Raw genomic sequence first — 5,820 nt, 5'->3', positions numbered from 1 at the left:
CCATCATTACCTCGGTGGTTGTCTTTGTCACAGATAGTACACCCAAGCTTTGGATTCCTTCAATTTTTTGGATTTTTTTACAAGAGAAAGTACCCATTGATGTACTACAGAGCATGAAGCTCAGGGCATATTAAAATGGTTTGCCACAACACACTAACTGTAGTCTTATCAGATACTTCATTACTAATTATTATAGGGGCCATATCATCCTCAAAAAAATTTTAGGTCCTCTTCACATTGTCCCGATGAATTGTAACAAACCCCTCACTCACAAGGTTTCCAATTGCAATACGAATTTGAAATTGAACAAAATGACTCATAATGTATTCATTTCCCCCAAGAAAATGAAGCTGGAAATAGCTTGAAATTTACCCACAACAAAGAATTACTTATTTCATTCAGGCTGACTTCCTTGGATCCATATTTGTGCATTTCCTCCATCAACTTTGATTGCATTCATTTATATCTGGTTAGGTGCCATACCAACAATTTTCTCAACACTATTTAGGGTAGTATAAAGAATGTTACCTTGGTAATATGGGTTGATGGTTCCCCTAATTGCATCCTTTCCATGATAAGAATCCTCGGTGATGAAATAAGATTGGCTCATCTCATTCTTTCACTGGATGAGACTCCCATGTTTATGAGATCCATGTCAATGGTCCCTATAACCATGACACTCAAATGCATTTAGTGGCTTCCAATTAACATAGTTCTTTCAGAGCTGACTAATTTTGTGATGATAATGCATTCAATGTACAACTAAATGAACTAACAATTCTTTGCCAAAGATGCACAATGATTACCAGTTGAATGATCAGTGGCAGATTGTTGAAGTGCAAATTTAAGAAGCCAGAATGATTCTGCCACATCACACATTTCAACCTGTAGAATTGGAATGTAAGATATCTTTTTATTGTCTCAATCTGGCTTTAAAACATTTGGGAATGTAACCCGCTTTTTTTTACATAGGATTTTCTTACCCACTCAGAGAATTTGATGTAGGCGAGGGCTTTGCTTATTCTTATTAAGCTTTCAATTTGGCATGGAGTCATTGTGATAACCTATACAATTCATTCAAGAGAACAAGTTAATATAACATGAGAATTGCCCTGCATCTAGATGCATTCTTCAGTAGAAGTATGAGATATACTATTACTTTTATCACATGTGTAACTTGTAAGCATACTATAAAAAAATTGAATTTGAGAATATATTGAGCTAACCTTCTTACTACTGCTAGGGAAGTTTCCATTCCTACGCATTTCAACATAACCATGAATCAGATCTTCTAATGCCTCATTAGATATCTTAGGATGTATATGTTGTCTTGCATAAGTGATATACAAAGTGAGAGTTAGGAGGTCGAATGCATCCAACATTTGGTCCTAGAATCATAATGTAGTTCACATCAAAAATATCAGGTCATTGGACCCCCCATTAATTACTACATAGTATTGACCAAATAAAAACTTATCTCTGGCTCCTCATAATGTAATGCAACAAGATGCCTTGCAAGGCACCTATCCATTTGTTCATAAGCTTTATCAAGCACTAGGTAGATCAAATCAAACCTCCAGGCATTTTTTTTTATTCTTTTATACTTGAGTGACAACAAATAAATTCCTCAGCTTGAATTCTAAAACCAAACATACTCCACCTAGAAAGCAATGTTGGAGGAAGTTGGATATTGTCAATCACTAACAATTTAGGGTTTTAGCATGAACCACTAAGATTGGCACAAGCTAAAATAGATGTTCTTGCATTCAGAGATGCTATGATCCCAACCTTTGCAATTGACACTATTTGTTGTTCCATAACCTACTTCAAAGGAATGACTAGACATTGATATACAAGTCAACCAATAGCATAGATTAAAAAGTCAAGAAACCAGTGAAAGCACATAATTCGAAGAGCTCAGAGAAAAATTATACCACATTTAACATGCTATGAGCATTGTCTAACATCTTGTCAAACTCATCTATGCAGCAAAAACCCCTATCACTCATTACCAATGCTCCACTTTATAGAACCTATTGAGTTCAAAGAAATAAGTAGTTTATATAGAATAAAGTGGTAGGTAGTAGTGGGGGAGTAGGCAGCCTAAAGATCTCAATTATCAACAAATTGAGTTAATAACTTACTATTTCACTAGTTTCAGGATCCTTTGATACATAATCAGTCAAACCAACTGCAAAGCTTCCACAACCACTTGTATAAATGCCTTGAGGATCCAACTTATGCACATACTGAAGTAGTTGAGACTTACTCATACCTAGATCCCTAACAAGTAGGATGTTGATATCACCATGAAAAGTAGCACCTGAAGCTAGTTTTATTGGAGTTCCCCTAAAAAGTTTTTTAAGAAGCATAATGGTTAACATATGGTTCAAAGAACATGCAAAAAATTACCAATTAATCAAACATGAATGCAAAGAAAGATACCTGGCACAAGAGCCATTTCTTTACATCTTCTAGCTCCCAAATACTCAGAGCTAAGGACCTAGTTAGCCTCTCATAGATATCGAGCATGCGAGATAGTTCTTTCAACTTCTCAATTTGGAAATTGGTAGTCAAAATTCAATTTTAGAGCTTGCAAAATTCATGTTATATACAAAAGGTAAAAAGTATGAGTTTATACATTAGCTTCATAATCAGCTAGTGACATATCACCCTCTTGAAAAGAGGCAAAACTATCACTATTGGTATCATGTTCCATTGGCTCTTTGGCTTGCAATCTTGTCTTGTCTGCCTTTTTTAGATGAAGGAAATCGATGTAGGTCTGCACCAGCAAATGATTTACAAATTAGAATTAGAAATCATAGAATATTACATTAAGGTCCTCATTTCCAACTTAAATGGACTAAGATAGGCTTGAGAGGTTTGCTTTAAATAGAGATTTCACAATCCTTTGGTTTTGTCCCACTCTAACTGTCATAGCTTGAAAAATCCCAGTAACCTACAAAAAAACACCAATGTCAACCTTCAAATGCTAACACTTGGCAATAAAAATGAGTGTAGAATTCGTATATCATGTAATATCAGACACACCTTGATTTGATCACCAGGTTTGGCCGCATCAACAAGTTTTTCATGCATCAACAAGCTAACAGTGTGTAGGATTTCCCCCTCTAGAATGGCATCAGGCATTTCTTGCAACCTTACAATCTGCTTGTTAACAAACCTAACCACAGAGTAAAAGGATATAGTTGTCTTTAGAGTCTTGAAAATGTAGCTTCAAATCATGCATAAACTAAAATCAACAAGTTCCTACCTGCATCTATTATGCATCAATGTCAAAGAATTCATAGCAGTATATTCTAGCCTTGCAAAACGTGTAGGTTCATCAATCTGACCTAAGCATTTGAAGCATAAAATAGGATGTGAATACAAATTCAGCAAAAACACTTTTAGAAAACAAGTACCATTGTACGTAGTGAAGCAAAGATATTAGATTTTTTTTTAAAACATGAAATACATTTGACAAAATTTGGTAGAAGATTCTCATGGAATACGAGAATAAAATTTGGTGTGAAAGTTCTCGTAAAGGGATTTTTTCACACTAAAAAAATGTGCTCTCTCATATATAGCTTTCATCAAGAAAACATCTCAATGTGATAAGAACCTCATGTACGGTGTCCTATTAGTTCCAATTAAGGTTATAGAGAGTAGATCAACAGTGGTCGTGTCACAATAAGGAGTAAGATCTTATTTGCAAAATCTTGGAATCTAAAAGCTTCTGAGATCACTTTTATAAGCATGAATCTATTTTAAGTTGTAGATTCTCTACCATAGTTTATGCAAAATAGAATTGAGAAACAAACATAACATACAATGAAGACACAATTAACTATTATATCAAGAGTTCAATTGCAATCCAATGAATTACCTCTATCAACATGTACTGGTGCTGGAGCATATCCATAAACAAGACACCTAAAGAATTCTTCTTTGATTTCTAGTATAATTGAGTTGCACCAATTATCATTCCTTTGACTAAAACCATCTTCTCAATATCTAGATTTCATAGACAACAAAACCCCCTTATTATATTTTTCAAATAGCATTGAACAATGAAGACGTAACTTTAAAATGCATTGCCTACCTGATGGATTTAGATCTTGCATGTTAACTATATCTCTAAGATTGAATATTCTTGCCTAAATGCAATGGCAGTTATATGTAAGTCTGAGGCATATTTATGTGCATAAATAAACAAAATCTGAAACAATAAAGTCATTAAATGAAAACATACTAATTGACAAAATATATTTTTCCAAAAATACAATTCAGTCACTTATATGTGCTTCTCCCACAAAGGCTTGAGGTGAACAGCTACATCCATCAATACAATGTCAAAAATGGCCAAAACTTCAGGAGGATATCTGACCATCTTGCCATAAAGGTCTTCATCATATTCAAAGATGTTCATTGCATCAATATTCATCGAATCACCTTCAACTTCCATTGTCTAAATGAGAAATCAACTAAATGAAGTGAATACAAAAGAAAATGTGCTCAACCAATAATTTGAAATGAGACTAGATGGTAACCATAAGAAGCTAGCAAGGACAAATTTGAACTTGTTCCAAGAGCCTCATGTATTTCCCCTCAAGGTCTGAAGGATTATCCCTAAAATTCCTTAGAAAGTGTTGAACTACTTGATTGACATCTTGAACACTTATGTTTGTGCCCCAAACAAGCATAGGGGGGGGGGGGGGGGGGGTTGCCATCAAGGTCACCCTCAGAAGACTAGGGCATCTAATTATAATAGCCAAAAGAGGTAATTAATGTGTGTTTTAGTAGAACATATTATACAAATTGAAAAGAAATGATTGAATCAATTGATAGGTAGTTCTCTGTCCAAAAGGTTTCTTGGTACAAGGCAATATCTTCAAAATGGGTTTCTTTAATATAGAAGGCACCAAAAGTTCATACATAGGCATCTGCTATGTCTATTCCCTGAGGAGGTAGTTGCTTGGACAGTCAATGTGGACCACCCATTGAGGTTTGTAGAATAGAAGGGTTGTCTAGTATGACCCATTTGATAGGACCCTAGGAATCTCCATGGTTGAACTAACCCAGAATCTAGGTGTGCAGGCTAACATACCATTAATATAGTTTTTAATGCTTCTCACTAGCAATAAAGCATGTTTTATTAGCCCACTATTTAGCCGGTTCACCTTTATTACTTCAAATAATCTAATCCAATGTTTATAACAGTAGAGTTTTGTTTATTAGAATATGATACATTTTATATTTTGGTATGTCCAAGTTACATACTCCATATTCTTAATATATGGTTCAATTTCTTTTTGTACTAGTCTAGTTTTAATTTCTTTAAAAAAATTTAAATGACTATTGTTTGGAATTATCAAGTATAGATTAACCCAGACTCTACTAAAGGCCATAAAGCATGAGGAATGGCAACTTTACACATCTGGAATTCATGACGTGAATGATAATCTTCATCCATATAATGTTGTTTTAAAATTTAGGACTTTGTCTTGTTATGTGTTGTGATATATAATTAACATTTGTCGAAATTGCAGGAAGAAGCTTGCACATAGGCTTTTGTTTGATAAAAGTGAAAATGATGATCATGAAAGAAGCATATTAACAAAGCTAAAGCAATAGTGTGGTGGTAATTTACTTCTAAAATAGAGGGAATGGTATGATGCATCATACATAAATAAAAAACTCACTTTGATTCTTATCAATGAAGTTAATCAAATTGTAAATTGTGTAAAAATCTATGTGCTTGTATGTAGGCCATAGATTTAACACTAGCAAATGAGAACCAAGGGCATTTTGAAGATT

General features: G+C 34.1%; 1 pseudogene; it reads right to left on the bottom strand.

The window, feature by feature from the left end:
- Nucleotides 1–221: 221 nt before the first annotated feature.
- On the bottom strand, nucleotides 222–4,468 carry LOC149529625 (DNA replication licensing factor MCM4-like; annotated as a pseudogene).
- Between the last annotated feature and the right edge of the window lie 1,352 nt (nucleotides 4,469–5,820).

This window comes from Cupressus sempervirens, chromosome 11 (genome assembly GCF_028749045.1).
Source record: "Cupressus sempervirens isolate cs-2001-9-10 chromosome 11, ASM2874904v1, whole genome shotgun sequence".
NCBI lineage: Eukaryota > Viridiplantae > Streptophyta > Pinopsida > Cupressales > Cupressaceae > Cupressus > Cupressus sempervirens.
Note: the sequence above shows the minus strand (reverse complement) of the source record. Positions and strands in the feature narration are given on the sequence as shown.